We start from the raw sequence: 12,098 nt of genomic DNA on the forward strand, positions 1-12,098 counted from the left end.
CTACACGCTGGGTCGCCGGCATGCATCGTCACGTGTGGTTTCCGTAGTGTAGTGGTTATCACGTTCGCCTAACACGCGAAAGGTCCCCGGTTCGAGACCGGGCGGAAACAGGCAGTTTGCTTTTCGTTTCAAGCAACACACAGTCACATCAAATACCGGCCGCTCAATTGGATCATATCTCAGCAATATGTGCCATTACAGGCTTTGCTGCTTTGGTACTGAGCCAGGAAGATCATACTAATAATTGTATCCAATGTGATGTCTCTAAGACAGAGGGAGAAATGAACATGCTACCACAAGGCAGCCGTGCGTTAGCATTATGCTGATGTTCCTCGTTTTTTTCCCCCGTAAATAAATATTTGCTTTACAACGGAGTGTACACGTGAGCTGTTTTTGTATGACAAAAAATACGCCTTGTTAACGTTCGTCTTTACGGAGGCCAACAGCCGCGCGTTAGCATTACGCTGATAATTGGTCCCCTGCTGCACCAGGTTCCTCGTTAGTATAGTGGACAGTATCTCCGCCTGTCACGCGGAAGACCGGGGTTCGATTCCCCGACGGGGAGAAAACTTTTTTTTTTTTTTTGTAAATAAATATTTGCTTTACAACAGAGTGTACACGTGAGCTGTTTTTGCACTTTTTGTTTTTGTTTGACAAAAGGTACGCCTTGTTGGCATTCGTCTCTACGGAGGCTAAAGTTAGCTGTCCTCTGTTTAGACGACGGTTTGACGGAAGGCTGACAGTCGGCAACTTTAGCTGCCATGTGTGTGAGCAGGTGGCGGTACGCGCTATTCCTCTCGTGACTGGGGTCCACCTCTCCAAGTGGTTTCCGTAGTGTAGTGGTTATCACGTTCGCCTCACACGCGAAAGGTCCCCGGTTCGAGACCGGGCGGAAACAATTGTTTGACGTTTCTTTCTTTGATTCTGGACGTAAAAATATTCAAACAGAGTTGTGAAAACGATCTGGCTACACGCTGGGTCGCCGGCATGCATCGTCACGTGTGGTTTCCGTAGTGTAGTGGTTATCACGTTCGCCTAACACGCGAAAGGTCCCCGGTTCGAGACCGGGCGGAAACAGGCAGTTTGCTTTTCGTTTCAAGCAACACACAGTCACATCAAATACCGGCCGCTCAATTGGATCATATCTCAGCAATATGTGCCATTACAGGCTTTGCTGCTTTGGTACTGAGCCAGGAAGATCATACTAATAATTGTATCCAATGTGATGTCTCTAAGACAGAGGGAGAAATGAACATGCTACCACAAGGCAGCCGTGCGTTAGCATTATGCTGATGTTCCTCGTTTTTTTCCCCCGTAAATAAATATTTGCTTTACAACGGAGTGTACACGTGAGCTGTTTTTGTACTTGTTGTTTTTGTATGACAAAAAATACGCCTTGTTAACGTTCGTCTTTACGGAGGCCAACAGCCGCGCGTTAGCATTACGCTGATAATTGGTCCCCTGCTGCACCAGGTTCCTCGTTAGTATAGTGGACAGTATCTCCGCCTGTCACGCGGAAGACCGGGGTTCGATTCCCCGACGGGGAGAAAACTTTTTTTTTTTTTTTGTAAATAAATATTTGCTTTACAACAGAGTGTACACGTGAGCTGTTTTTGCACTTTTTGTTTTTGTTTGACAAAAGGTACGCCTTGTTGGCATTCGTCTCTACGGAGGCTAAAGTTAGCTGTCCTCTGTTTAGACGACGGTTTGACGGAAGGCTGACAGTCGGCAACTTTAGCTGCCATGTGTGTGAGCAGGTGGCGGTACGCGCTATTCCTCTCGTGACTGGGGTCCACCTCTCCAAGTGGTTTCCGTAGTGTAGTGGTTATCACGTTCGCCTCACACGCGAAAGGTCCCCGGTTCGAGACCGGGCGGAAACAATTGTTTGACGTTTCTTTCTTTGATTCTGGACGTAAAAATATTCAAACAGAGTTGTGAAAACGATCTGGCTACACGCTGGGTCGCCGGCATGCATCGTCACGTGTGGTTTCCGTAGTGTAGTGGTTATCACGTTCGCCTAACACGCGAAAGGTCCCCGGTTCGAGACCGGGCGGAAACAGGCAGTTTGCTTTTCGTTTCAAGCAACACACAGTCAAATCAAATACCGGCCGCTCAATTGGATCATATCTCAGCAATATGTGCCATTACAGGCTTTGCTGCTTTGGTACTGAGCCAGGAAGATCATACTAATAATTGTATCCAATGTGATGTCTCTAAGACAGAGGGAGAAATGAACATGCTACCACAAGGCAGCCGTGCGTTAGCATTATGCTGATGTTCCTCGTTTTTTTCCCCCGTAAATAAATATTTGCTTTACAACGGAGTGTACACGTGAGCTGTTTTTGTACTTGTTGTTTTTGTATGACAAAAAATACGCCTTGTTAACGTTCGTCTTTACGGAGGCCAACAGCCGCGCGTTAGCATTACGCTGATAATTGGTCCCCTGCTGCACCAGGTTCCTCGTTAGTATAGTGGACAGTATCTCCGCCTGTCACGCGGAAGACCGGGGTTCGATTCCCCGACGGGGAGAAAACTTTTTTTTTTTTTTTGTAAATAAATATTTGCTTTACAACAGAGTGTACACGTGAGCTGTTTTTGCACTTTTTGTTTTTGTTTGACAAAAGGTACGCCTTGTTGGCATTCGTCTCTACGGAGGCTAAAGTTAGCTGTCCTCTGTTTAGACGACGGTTTGACGGAAGGCTGACAGTCGGCAACTTTAGCTGCCATGTGTGTGAGCAGGTGGCGGTACGCGCTATTCCTCTCGTGACTGGGGTCCACCTCTCCAAGTGGTTTCCGTAGTGTAGTGGTTATCACGTTCGCCTCACACGCGAAAGGTCCCCGGTTCGAGACCGGGCGGAAACAATTGTTTGACGTTTCTTTCTTTGATTCTGGACGTAAAAATATTCAAACAGAGTTGTGAAAACGATCTGGCTACACGCTGGGTCGCCGGCATGCATCGTCACGTGTGGTTTCCGTAGTGTAGTGGTTATCACGTTCGCCTAACACGCGAAAGGTCCCCGGTTCGAGACCGGGCGGAAACAGGCAGTTTGCTTTTCGTTTCAAGCAACACACAGTCAAATCAAATACCGGCCGCTCAATTGGATCATATCTCAGCAATATGTGCCATTACAGGCTTTGCTGCTTTGGTACTGAGCCAGGAAGATCATACTAATAATTGTATCCAATGTGATGTCTCTAAGACAGAGGGAGAAATGAACATGCTACCACAAGGCAGCCGTGCGTTAGCATTATGCTGATGTTCCTCGTTTTTTTCCCCCGTAAATAAATATTTGCTTTACAACGGAGTGTACACGTGAGCTGTTTTTGTACTTGTTGTTTTTGTATGACAAAAAATACGCCTTGTTAACGTTCGTCTTTACGGAGGCCAACAGCCGCGCGTTAGCATTACGCTGATAATTGGTCCCCTGCTGCACCAGGTTCCTCGTTAGTATAGTGGACAGTATCTCCGCCTGTCACGCGGAAGACCGGGGTTCGATTCCCCGACGGGGAGAAAACTTTTTTTTTTTTTTTGTAAATAAATATTTGCTTTACAACAGAGTGTACACGTGAGCTGTTTTTGCACTTTTTGTTTTTGTTTGACAAAAGGTACGCCTTGTTGGCATTCGTCTCTACGGAGGCTAAAGTTAGCTGTCCTCTGTTTAGACGACGGTTTGACGGAAGGCTGACAGTCGGCAACTTTAGCTGCCATGTGTGTGAGCAGGTGGCGGTACGCGCTATTCCTCTCGTGACTGGGGTCCACCTCTCCAAGTGGTTTCCGTAGTGTAGTGGTTATCACGTTCGCCTCACACGCGAAAGGTCCCCGGTTCGAGACCGGGCGGAAACAATTGTTTGACGTTTCTTTCTTTGATTCTGGACGTAAAAATATTCAAACAGAGTTGTGAAAACGATCTGGCTACACGCTGGGTCGCCGGCATGCATCGTCACGTGTGGTTTCCGTAGTGTAGTGGTTATCACGTTCGCCTAACACGCGAAAGGTCCCCGGTTCGAGACCGGGCGGAAACAGGCAGTTTGCTTTTCGTTTCAAGCAACACACAGTCACATCAAATACCGGCCGCTCAATTGGATCATATCTCAGCAATATGTGCCATTACAGGCTTTGCTGCTTTGGTACTGAGCCAGGAAGATCATACTAATAATTGTATCCAATGTGATGTCTCTAAGACAGAGGGAGAAATGAACATGCTACCACAAGGCAGCCGTGCGTTAGCATTATGCTGATGTTCCTCGTTTTTTTCCCCCGTAAATAAATATTTGCTTTACAACGGAGTGTACACGTGAGCTGTTTTTGTATGACAAAAAATACGCCTTGTTAACGTTCGTCTTTACGGAGGCCAACAGCCGCGCGTTAGCATTACGCTGATAATTGGTCCCCTGCTGCACCAGGTTCCTCGTTAGTATAGTGGACAGTATCTCCGCCTGTCACGCGGAAGACCGGGGTTCGATTCCCCGACGGGGAGAAAACTTTTTTTTTTTTTTTGTAAATAAATATTTGCTTTACAACAGAGTGTACACGTGAGCTGTTTTTGCACTTTTTGTTTTTGTTTGACAAAAGGTACGCCTTGTTGGCATTCGTCTCTACGGAGGCTAAAGTTAGCTGTCCTCTGTTTAGACGACGGTTTGACGGAAGGCTGACAGTCGGCAACTTTAGCTGCCATGTGTGTGAGCAGGTGGCGGTACGCGCTATTCCTCTCGTGACTGGGGTCCACCTCTCCAAGTGGTTTCCGTAGTGTAGTGGTTATCACGTTCGCCTCACACGCGAAAGGTCCCCGGTTCGAGACCGGGCGGAAACAATTGTTTGACGTTTCTTTCTTTGATTCTGGACGTAAAAATATTCAAACAGAGTTGTGAAAACGATCTGGCTACACGCTGGGTCGCCGGCATGCATCGTCACGTGTGGTTTCCGTAGTGTAGTGGTTATCACGTTCGCCTAACACGCGAAAGGTCCCCGGTTCGAGACCGGGCGGAAACAGGCAGTTTGCTTTTCGTTTCAAGCAACACACAGTCACATCAAATACCGGCCGCTCAATTGGATCATATCTCAGCAATATGTGCCATTACAGGCTTTGCTGCTTTGGTACTGAGCCAGGAAGATCATACTAATAATTGTATCCAATGTGATGTCTCTAAGACAGAGGGAGAAATGAACATGCTACCACAAGGCAGCCGTGCGTTAGCATTATGCTGATGTTCCTCGTTTTTTTCCCCCGTAAATAAATATTTGCTTTACAACGGAGTGTACACGTGAGCTGTTTTTGTATGACAAAAAATACGCCTTGTTAACGTTCGTCTTTACGGAGGCCAACAGCCGCGCGTTAGCATTACGCTGATAATTGGTCCCCTGCTGCACCAGGTTCCTCGTTAGTATAGTGGACAGTATCTCCGCCTGTCACGCGGAAGACCGGGGTTCGATTCCCCGACGGGGAGAAAACTTTTTTTTTTTTTTTGTAAATAAATATTTGCTTTACAACAGAGTGTACACGTGAGCTGTTTTTGCACTTTTTGTTTTTGTTTGACAAAAGGTACGCCTTGTTGGCATTCGTCTCTACGGAGGCTAAAGTTAGCTGTCCTCTGTTTAGACGACGGTTTGACGGAAGGCTGACAGTCGGCAACTTTAGCTGCCATGTGTGTGAGCAGGTGGCGGTACGCGCTATTCCTCTCGTGACTGGGGTCCACCTCTCCAAGTGGTTTCCGTAGTGTAGTGGTTATCACGTTCGCCTCACACGCGAAAGGTCCCCGGTTCGAGACCGGGCGGAAACAATTGTTTGACGTTTCTTTCTTTGATTCTGGACGTAAAAATATTCAAACAGAGTTGTGAAAACGATCTGGCTACACGCTGGGTCGCCGGCATGCATCGTCACGTGTGGTTTCCGTAGTGTAGTGGTTATCACGTTCGCCTAACACGCGAAAGGTCCCCGGTTCGAGACCGGGCGGAAACAGGCAGTTTGCTTTTCGTTTCAAGCAACACACAGTCACATCAAATACCGGCCGCTCAATTGGATCATATCTCAGCAATATGTGCCATTACAGGCTTTGCTGCTTTGGTACTGAGCCAGGAAGATCATACTAATAATTGTATCCAATGTGATGTCTCTAAGACAGAGGGAGAAATGAACATGCTACCACAAGGCAGCCGTGCGTTAGCATTATGCTGATGTTCCTCGTTTTTTTCCCCCGTAAATAAATATTTGCTTTACAACGGAGTGTACACGTGAGCTGTTTTTGTACTTGTTGTTTTTGTATGACAAAAAATACGCCTTGTTAACGTTCGTCTTTACGGAGGCCAACAGCCGCGCGTTAGCATTACGCTGATAATTGGTCCCCTGCTGCACCAGGTTCCTCGTTAGTATAGTGGACAGTATCTCCGCCTGTCACGCGGAAGACCGGGGTTCGATTCCCCGACGGGGAGAAAACTTTTTTTTTTTTTTTGTAAATAAATATTTGCTTTACAACAGAGTGTACACGTGAGCTGTTTTTGCACTTTTTGTTTTTGTTTGACAAAAGGTACGCCTTGTTGGCATTCGTCTCTACGGAGGCTAAAGTTAGCTGTCCTCTGTTTAGACGACGGTTTGACGGAAGGCTGACAGTCGGCAACTTTAGCTGCCATGTGTGTGAGCAGGTGGCGGTACGCGCTATTCCTCTCGTGACTGGGGTCCACCTCTCCAAGTGGTTTCCGTAGTGTAGTGGTTATCACGTTCGCCTCACACGCGAAAGGTCCCCGGTTCGAGACCGGGCGGAAACAATTGTTTGACGTTTCTTTCTTTGATTCTGGACGTAAAAATATTCAAACAGAGTTGTGAAAACGATCTGGCTACACGCTGGGTCGCCGGCATGCATCGTCACGTGTGGTTTCCGTAGTGTAGTGGTTATCACGTTCGCCTAACACGCGAAAGGTCCCCGGTTCGAGACCGGGCGGAAACAGGCAGTTTGCTTTTCGTTTCAAGCAACACACAGTCACATCAAATACCGGCCGCTCAATTGGATCATATCTCAGCAATATGTGCCATTACAGGCTTTGCTGCTTTGGTACTGAGCCAGGAAGATCATACTAATAATTGTATCCAATGTGATGTCTCTAAGACAGAGGGAGAAATGAACATGCTACCACAAGGCAGCCGTGCGTTAGCATTATGCTGATGTTCCTCGTTTTTTTCCCCCGTAAATAAATATTTGCTTTACAACGGAGTGTACACGTGAGCTGTTTTTGTATGACAAAAAATACGCCTTGTTAACGTTCGTCTTTACGGAGGCCAACAGCCGCGCGTTAGCATTACGCTGATAATTGGTCCCCTGCTGCACCAGGTTCCTCGTTAGTATAGTGGACAGTATCTCCGCCTGTCACGCGGAAGACCGGGGTTCGATTCCCCGACGGGGAGAAAACTTTTTTTTTTTTTTTGTAAATAAATATTTGCTTTACAACAGAGTGTACACGTGAGCTGTTTTTGCACTTTTTGTTTTTGTTTGACAAAAGGTACGCCTTGTTGGCATTCGTCTCTACGGAGGCTAAAGTTAGCTGTCCTCTGTTTAGACGACGGTTTGACGGAAGGCTGACAGTCGGCAACTTTAGCTGCCATGTGTGTGAGCAGGTGGCGGTACGCGCTATTCCTCTCGTGACTGGGGTCCACCTCTCCAAGTGGTTTCCGTAGTGTAGTGGTTATCACGTTCGCCTCACACGCGAAAGGTCCCCGGTTCGAGACCGGGCGGAAACAATTGTTTGACGTTTCTTTCTTTGATTCTGGACGTAAAAATATTCAAACAGAGTTGTGAAAACGATCTGGCTACACGCTGGGTCGCCGGCATGCATCGTCACGTGTGGTTTCCGTAGTGTAGTGGTTATCACGTTCGCCTAACACGCGAAAGGTCCCCGGTTCGAGACCGGGCGGAAACAGGCAGTTTGCTTTTCGTTTCAAGCAACACACAGTCACATCAAATACCGGCCGCTCAATTGGATCATATCTCAGCAATATGTGCCATTACAGGCTTTGCTGCTTTGGTACTGAGCCAGGAAGATCATACTAATAATTGTATCCAATGTGATGTCTCTAAGACAGAGGGAGAAATGAACATGCTACCACAAGGCAGCCGTGCGTTAGCATTATGCTGATGTTCCTCGTTTTTTTCCCCCGTAAATAAATATTTGCTTTACAACGGAGTGTACACGTGAGCTGTTTTTGTATGACAAAAAATACGCCTTGTTAACGTTCGTCTTTACGGAGGCCAACAGCCGCGCGTTAGCATTACGCTGATAATTGGTCCCCTGCTGCACCAGGTTCCTCGTTAGTATAGTGGACAGTATCTCCGCCTGTCACGCGGAAGACCGGGGTTCGATTCCCCGACGGGGAGAAAACTTTTTTTTTTTTTTTGTAAATAAATATTTGCTTTACAACAGAGTGTACACGTGAGCTGTTTTTGCACTTTTTGTTTTTGTTTGACAAAAGGTACGCCTTGTTGGCATTCGTCTCTACGGAGGCTAAAGTTAGCTGTCCTCTGTTTAGACGACGGTTTGACGGAAGGCTGACAGTCGGCAACTTTAGCTGCCATGTGTGTGAGCAGGTGGCGGTACGCGCTATTCCTCTCGTGACTGGGGTCCACCTCTCCAAGTGGTTTCCGTAGTGTAGTGGTTATCACGTTCGCCTCACACGCGAAAGGTCCCCGGTTCGAGACCGGGCGGAAACAATTGTTTGACGTTTCTTTCTTTGATTCTGGACGTAAAAATATTCAAACAGAGTTGTGAAAACGATCTGGCTACACGCTGGGTCGCCGGCATGCATCGTCACGTGTGGTTTCCGTAGTGTAGTGGTTATCACGTTCGCCTAACACGCGAAAGGTCCCCGGTTCGAGACCGGGCGGAAACAGGCAGTTTGCTTTTCGTTTCAAGCAACACACAGTCACATCAAATACCGGCCGCTCAATTGGATCATATCTCAGCAATATGTGCCATTACAGGCTTTGCTGCTTTGGTACTGAGCCAGGAAGATCATACTAATAATTGTATCCAATGTGATGTCTCTAAGACAGAGGGAGAAATGAACATGCTACCACAAGGCAGCCGTGCGTTAGCATTATGCTGATGTTCCTCGTTTTTTTCCCCCGTAAATAAATATTTGCTTTACAACGGAGTGTACACGTGAGCTGTTTTTGTACTTGTTGTTTTTGTATGACAAAAAATACGCCTTGTTAACGTTCGTCTTTACGGAGGCCAACAGCCGCGCGTTAGCATTACGCTGATAATTGGTCCCCTGCTGCACCAGGTTCCTCGTTAGTATAGTGGACAGTATCTCCGCCTGTCACGCGGAAGACCGGGGTTCGATTCCCCGACGGGGAGAAAACTTTTTTTTTTTTTTTGTAAATAAATATTTGCTTTACAACAGAGTGTACACGTGAGCTGTTTTTGCACTTTTTGTTTTTGTTTGACAAAAGGTACGCCTTGTTGGCATTCGTCTCTACGGAGGCTAAAGTTAGCTGTCCTCTGTTTAGACGACGGTTTGACGGAAGGCTGACAGTCGGCAACTTTAGCTGCCATGTGTGTGAGCAGGTGGCGGTACGCGCTATTCCTCTCGTGACTGGGGTCCACCTCTCCAAGTGGTTTCCGTAGTGTAGTGGTTATCACGTTCGCCTCACACGCGAAAGGTCCCCGGTTCGAGACCGGGCGGAAACAATTGTTTGACGTTTCTTTCTTTGATTCTGGACGTAAAAATATTCAAACAGAGTTGTGAAAACGATCTGGCTACACGCTGGGTCGCCGGCATGCATCGTCACGTGTGGTTTCCGTAGTGTAGTGGTTATCACGTTCGCCTAACACGCGAAAGGTCCCCGGTTCGAGACCGGGCGGAAACAGGCAGTTTGCTTTTCGTTTCAAGCAACACACAGTCACATCAAATACCGGCCGCTCAATTGGATCATATCTCAGCAATATGTGCCATTACAGGCTTTGCTGCTTTGGTACTGAGCCAGGAAGATCATACTAATAATTGTATCCAATGTGATGTCTCTAAGACAGAGGGAGAAATGAACATGCTACCACAAGGCAGCCGTGCGTTAGCATTATGCTGATGTTCCTCGTTTTTTTCCCCCGTAAATAAATATTTGCTTTACAACGGAGTGTACACGTGAGCTGTTTTTGTATGACAAAAAATACGCCTTGTTAACGTTCGTCTTTACGGAGGCCAACAGCCGCGCGTTAGCATTACGCTGATAATTGGTCCCCTGCTGCACCAGGTTCCTCGTTAGTATAGTGGACAGTATCTCCGCCTGTCACGCGGAAGACCGGGGTTCGATTCCCCGACGGGGAGAAAACTTTTTTTTTTTTTTTGTAAATAAATATTTGCTTTACAACAGAGTGTACACGTGAGCTGTTTTTGCACTTTTTGTTTTTGTTTGACAAAAGGTACGCCTTGTTGGCATTCGTCTCTACGGAGGCTAAAGTTAGCTGTCCTCTGTTTAGACGACGGTTTGACGGAAGGCTGACAGTCGGCAACTTTAGCTGCCATGTGTGTGAGCAGGTGGCGGTACGCGCTATTCCTCTCGTGACTGGGGTCCACCTCTCCAAGTGGTTTCCGTAGTGTAGTGGTTATCACGTTCGCCTCACACGCGAAAGGTCCCCGGTTCGAGACCGGGCGGAAACAATTGTTTGACGTTTCTTTCTTTGATTCTGGACGTAAAAATATTCAAACAGAGTTGTGAAAACGATCTGGCTACACGCTGGGTCGCCAGCATGCATCGTCACGTGTGGTTTCCGTAGTGTAGTGGTTATCACGTTCGCCTAACACGCGAAAGGTCCCCGGTTCGAGACCGGGCGGAAACAGGCAGTTTGCTTTTCGTTTCAAGCAACACACAGTCACATCAAATACCGGCCGCTCAATTGGATCATATCTCAGCAATATGTGCCATTACAGGCTTTGCTGCTTTGGTACTGAGCCAGGAAGATCATACTAATAATTGTATCCAATGTGATGTCTCTAAGACAGAGGGAGAAATGAACATGCTACCACAAGGCAGCCGTGCGTTAGCATTATGCTGATGTTCCTCGTTTTTTTCCCCCGTAAATAAATATTTGCTTTACAACGGAGTGTACACGTGAGCTGTTTTTGTACTTGTTGTTTTTGTATGACAAAAAATACGCCTTGTTAACGTTCGTCTTTACGGAGGCCAACAGCCGCGCGTTAGCATTACGCTGATAATTGGTCCCCTGCTGCACCAGGTTCCTCGTTAGTATAGTGGACAGTATCTCCGCCTGTCACGCGGAAGACCGGGGTTCGATTCCCCGACGGGGAGAAAACTTTTTTTTTTTTTTTGTAAATAAATATTTGCTTTACAACAGAGTGTACACGTGAGCTGTTTTTGCACTTTTTGTTTTTGTTTGACAAAAGGTACGCCTTGTTGGCATTCGTCTCTACGGAGGCTAAAGTTAGCTGTCCTCTGTTTAGACGACGGTTTGACGGAAGGCTGACAGTCGGCAACTTTAGCTGCCATGTGTGTGAGCAGGTGGCGGTACGCGCTATTCCTCTCGTGACTGGGGTCCACCTCTCCAAGTGGTTTCCGTAGTGTAGTGGTTATCACGTTCGCCTCACACGCGAAAGGTCCCCGGTTCGAGACCGGGCGGAAACAATTGTTTGACGTTTCTTTCTTTGATTCTGGACGTAAAAATATTCAAACAGAGTTGTGAAAACGATCTGGCTACACGCTGGGTCGCCAGCATGCATCGTCACGTGTGGTTTCCGTAGTGTAGTGGTTATCACGTTCGCCTAACACGCGAAAGGTCCCCGGTTCGAGACCGGGCGGAAACAGGCAGTTTGCTTTTCGTTTCAAGCAACACACAGTCACATCAAATACCGGCCGCTCAATTGGATCATATCTCAGCAATATGTGCCATTACAGGCTTTGCTGCTTTGGTACTGAGCCAGGAAGATCATACTAATAATTGTATCCAATGTGATGTCTCTAAGACAGAGGGAGAAATGAACATGCTACCACAAGGCAGCCGTGCGTTAGCATTATGCTGATGTTCCTCGTTTTTTTCCCCCGTAAATAAATATTTGCTTTACAACGGAGTGTACACGTGAGCTGTTTTTGTACTTGTT

General features: G+C 47.2%; 37 non-coding genes across 37 annotated transcripts; all 37 read left to right on the plus strand.

Annotated features, from left to right (window-relative positions):
• The first annotated feature begins 37 nt into the window (after window positions 1–37).
• Window positions 38–110, plus strand: trnav-aac (transfer RNA valine (anticodon AAC)). The gene has a single exon. It is a non-coding gene; the product is annotated as a tRNA-Val (tRNA).
• Window positions 111–493: 383 nt separating this feature from the next.
• trnad-guc (transfer RNA aspartic acid (anticodon GUC)) lies at window positions 494–565 on the plus strand. The gene has a single exon. It is a non-coding gene; the product is annotated as a tRNA-Asp (tRNA).
• A 260-nt stretch (window positions 566–825) lies between these two features.
• On the plus strand, window positions 826–898 carry trnav-cac (transfer RNA valine (anticodon CAC)). Its single transcript has one exon. It is a non-coding gene; the product is annotated as a tRNA-Val (tRNA).
• Window positions 899–1,004: 106 nt separating this feature from the next.
• trnav-aac (transfer RNA valine (anticodon AAC)) lies at window positions 1,005–1,077 on the plus strand. The gene has a single exon. It is a non-coding gene; the product is annotated as a tRNA-Val (tRNA).
• A 398-nt stretch (window positions 1,078–1,475) lies between these two features.
• trnad-guc (transfer RNA aspartic acid (anticodon GUC)) lies at window positions 1,476–1,547 on the plus strand. Its single transcript has one exon. It is a non-coding gene; the product is annotated as a tRNA-Asp (tRNA).
• A 260-nt stretch (window positions 1,548–1,807) lies between these two features.
• Window positions 1,808–1,880, plus strand: trnav-cac (transfer RNA valine (anticodon CAC)). Its single transcript has one exon. It is a non-coding gene; the product is annotated as a tRNA-Val (tRNA).
• Window positions 1,881–1,986: 106 nt separating this feature from the next.
• On the plus strand, window positions 1,987–2,059 carry trnav-aac (transfer RNA valine (anticodon AAC)). The gene has a single exon. It is a non-coding gene; the product is annotated as a tRNA-Val (tRNA).
• Window positions 2,060–2,457: 398 nt separating this feature from the next.
• On the plus strand, window positions 2,458–2,529 carry trnad-guc (transfer RNA aspartic acid (anticodon GUC)). Its single transcript has one exon. It is a non-coding gene; the product is annotated as a tRNA-Asp (tRNA).
• Window positions 2,530–2,789: 260 nt separating this feature from the next.
• trnav-cac (transfer RNA valine (anticodon CAC)) lies at window positions 2,790–2,862 on the plus strand. Its single transcript has one exon. It is a non-coding gene; the product is annotated as a tRNA-Val (tRNA).
• A 106-nt stretch (window positions 2,863–2,968) lies between these two features.
• On the plus strand, window positions 2,969–3,041 carry trnav-aac (transfer RNA valine (anticodon AAC)). Its single transcript has one exon. It is a non-coding gene; the product is annotated as a tRNA-Val (tRNA).
• A 398-nt stretch (window positions 3,042–3,439) lies between these two features.
• trnad-guc (transfer RNA aspartic acid (anticodon GUC)) lies at window positions 3,440–3,511 on the plus strand. Its single transcript has one exon. It is a non-coding gene; the product is annotated as a tRNA-Asp (tRNA).
• Window positions 3,512–3,771: 260 nt separating this feature from the next.
• trnav-cac (transfer RNA valine (anticodon CAC)) lies at window positions 3,772–3,844 on the plus strand. The gene has a single exon. It is a non-coding gene; the product is annotated as a tRNA-Val (tRNA).
• A 106-nt stretch (window positions 3,845–3,950) lies between these two features.
• On the plus strand, window positions 3,951–4,023 carry trnav-aac (transfer RNA valine (anticodon AAC)). Its single transcript has one exon. It is a non-coding gene; the product is annotated as a tRNA-Val (tRNA).
• A 383-nt stretch (window positions 4,024–4,406) lies between these two features.
• trnad-guc (transfer RNA aspartic acid (anticodon GUC)) lies at window positions 4,407–4,478 on the plus strand. Its single transcript has one exon. It is a non-coding gene; the product is annotated as a tRNA-Asp (tRNA).
• A 260-nt stretch (window positions 4,479–4,738) lies between these two features.
• On the plus strand, window positions 4,739–4,811 carry trnav-cac (transfer RNA valine (anticodon CAC)). The gene has a single exon. It is a non-coding gene; the product is annotated as a tRNA-Val (tRNA).
• A 106-nt stretch (window positions 4,812–4,917) lies between these two features.
• Window positions 4,918–4,990, plus strand: trnav-aac (transfer RNA valine (anticodon AAC)). Its single transcript has one exon. It is a non-coding gene; the product is annotated as a tRNA-Val (tRNA).
• Window positions 4,991–5,373: 383 nt separating this feature from the next.
• Window positions 5,374–5,445, plus strand: trnad-guc (transfer RNA aspartic acid (anticodon GUC)). Its single transcript has one exon. It is a non-coding gene; the product is annotated as a tRNA-Asp (tRNA).
• A 260-nt stretch (window positions 5,446–5,705) lies between these two features.
• On the plus strand, window positions 5,706–5,778 carry trnav-cac (transfer RNA valine (anticodon CAC)). Its single transcript has one exon. It is a non-coding gene; the product is annotated as a tRNA-Val (tRNA).
• Window positions 5,779–5,884: 106 nt separating this feature from the next.
• Window positions 5,885–5,957, plus strand: trnav-aac (transfer RNA valine (anticodon AAC)). The gene has a single exon. It is a non-coding gene; the product is annotated as a tRNA-Val (tRNA).
• Window positions 5,958–6,355: 398 nt separating this feature from the next.
• On the plus strand, window positions 6,356–6,427 carry trnad-guc (transfer RNA aspartic acid (anticodon GUC)). Its single transcript has one exon. It is a non-coding gene; the product is annotated as a tRNA-Asp (tRNA).
• Window positions 6,428–6,687: 260 nt separating this feature from the next.
• trnav-cac (transfer RNA valine (anticodon CAC)) lies at window positions 6,688–6,760 on the plus strand. Its single transcript has one exon. It is a non-coding gene; the product is annotated as a tRNA-Val (tRNA).
• Window positions 6,761–6,866: 106 nt separating this feature from the next.
• Window positions 6,867–6,939, plus strand: trnav-aac (transfer RNA valine (anticodon AAC)). The gene has a single exon. It is a non-coding gene; the product is annotated as a tRNA-Val (tRNA).
• Window positions 6,940–7,322: 383 nt separating this feature from the next.
• Window positions 7,323–7,394, plus strand: trnad-guc (transfer RNA aspartic acid (anticodon GUC)). The gene has a single exon. It is a non-coding gene; the product is annotated as a tRNA-Asp (tRNA).
• A 260-nt stretch (window positions 7,395–7,654) lies between these two features.
• trnav-cac (transfer RNA valine (anticodon CAC)) lies at window positions 7,655–7,727 on the plus strand. Its single transcript has one exon. It is a non-coding gene; the product is annotated as a tRNA-Val (tRNA).
• Window positions 7,728–7,833: 106 nt separating this feature from the next.
• On the plus strand, window positions 7,834–7,906 carry trnav-aac (transfer RNA valine (anticodon AAC)). Its single transcript has one exon. It is a non-coding gene; the product is annotated as a tRNA-Val (tRNA).
• Window positions 7,907–8,289: 383 nt separating this feature from the next.
• On the plus strand, window positions 8,290–8,361 carry trnad-guc (transfer RNA aspartic acid (anticodon GUC)). The gene has a single exon. It is a non-coding gene; the product is annotated as a tRNA-Asp (tRNA).
• Window positions 8,362–8,621: 260 nt separating this feature from the next.
• Window positions 8,622–8,694, plus strand: trnav-cac (transfer RNA valine (anticodon CAC)). The gene has a single exon. It is a non-coding gene; the product is annotated as a tRNA-Val (tRNA).
• A 106-nt stretch (window positions 8,695–8,800) lies between these two features.
• Window positions 8,801–8,873, plus strand: trnav-aac (transfer RNA valine (anticodon AAC)). Its single transcript has one exon. It is a non-coding gene; the product is annotated as a tRNA-Val (tRNA).
• Window positions 8,874–9,271: 398 nt separating this feature from the next.
• Window positions 9,272–9,343, plus strand: trnad-guc (transfer RNA aspartic acid (anticodon GUC)). Its single transcript has one exon. It is a non-coding gene; the product is annotated as a tRNA-Asp (tRNA).
• A 260-nt stretch (window positions 9,344–9,603) lies between these two features.
• Window positions 9,604–9,676, plus strand: trnav-cac (transfer RNA valine (anticodon CAC)). Its single transcript has one exon. It is a non-coding gene; the product is annotated as a tRNA-Val (tRNA).
• Window positions 9,677–9,782: 106 nt separating this feature from the next.
• trnav-aac (transfer RNA valine (anticodon AAC)) lies at window positions 9,783–9,855 on the plus strand. The gene has a single exon. It is a non-coding gene; the product is annotated as a tRNA-Val (tRNA).
• A 383-nt stretch (window positions 9,856–10,238) lies between these two features.
• Window positions 10,239–10,310, plus strand: trnad-guc (transfer RNA aspartic acid (anticodon GUC)). Its single transcript has one exon. It is a non-coding gene; the product is annotated as a tRNA-Asp (tRNA).
• Window positions 10,311–10,570: 260 nt separating this feature from the next.
• On the plus strand, window positions 10,571–10,643 carry trnav-cac (transfer RNA valine (anticodon CAC)). Its single transcript has one exon. It is a non-coding gene; the product is annotated as a tRNA-Val (tRNA).
• A 106-nt stretch (window positions 10,644–10,749) lies between these two features.
• On the plus strand, window positions 10,750–10,822 carry trnav-aac (transfer RNA valine (anticodon AAC)). The gene has a single exon. It is a non-coding gene; the product is annotated as a tRNA-Val (tRNA).
• A 398-nt stretch (window positions 10,823–11,220) lies between these two features.
• On the plus strand, window positions 11,221–11,292 carry trnad-guc (transfer RNA aspartic acid (anticodon GUC)). The gene has a single exon. It is a non-coding gene; the product is annotated as a tRNA-Asp (tRNA).
• Window positions 11,293–11,552: 260 nt separating this feature from the next.
• Window positions 11,553–11,625, plus strand: trnav-cac (transfer RNA valine (anticodon CAC)). The gene has a single exon. It is a non-coding gene; the product is annotated as a tRNA-Val (tRNA).
• A 106-nt stretch (window positions 11,626–11,731) lies between these two features.
• trnav-aac (transfer RNA valine (anticodon AAC)) lies at window positions 11,732–11,804 on the plus strand. Its single transcript has one exon. It is a non-coding gene; the product is annotated as a tRNA-Val (tRNA).
• Window positions 11,805–12,098: the final 294 nt, after the last annotated feature.

The sequence above is a fragment of the Pungitius pungitius genome, chromosome 16 (genome assembly GCF_949316345.1).
Source record: "Pungitius pungitius chromosome 16, fPunPun2.1, whole genome shotgun sequence".
Taxonomy (NCBI): Eukaryota; Metazoa; Chordata; class Actinopteri; order Perciformes; family Gasterosteidae; genus Pungitius; species Pungitius pungitius.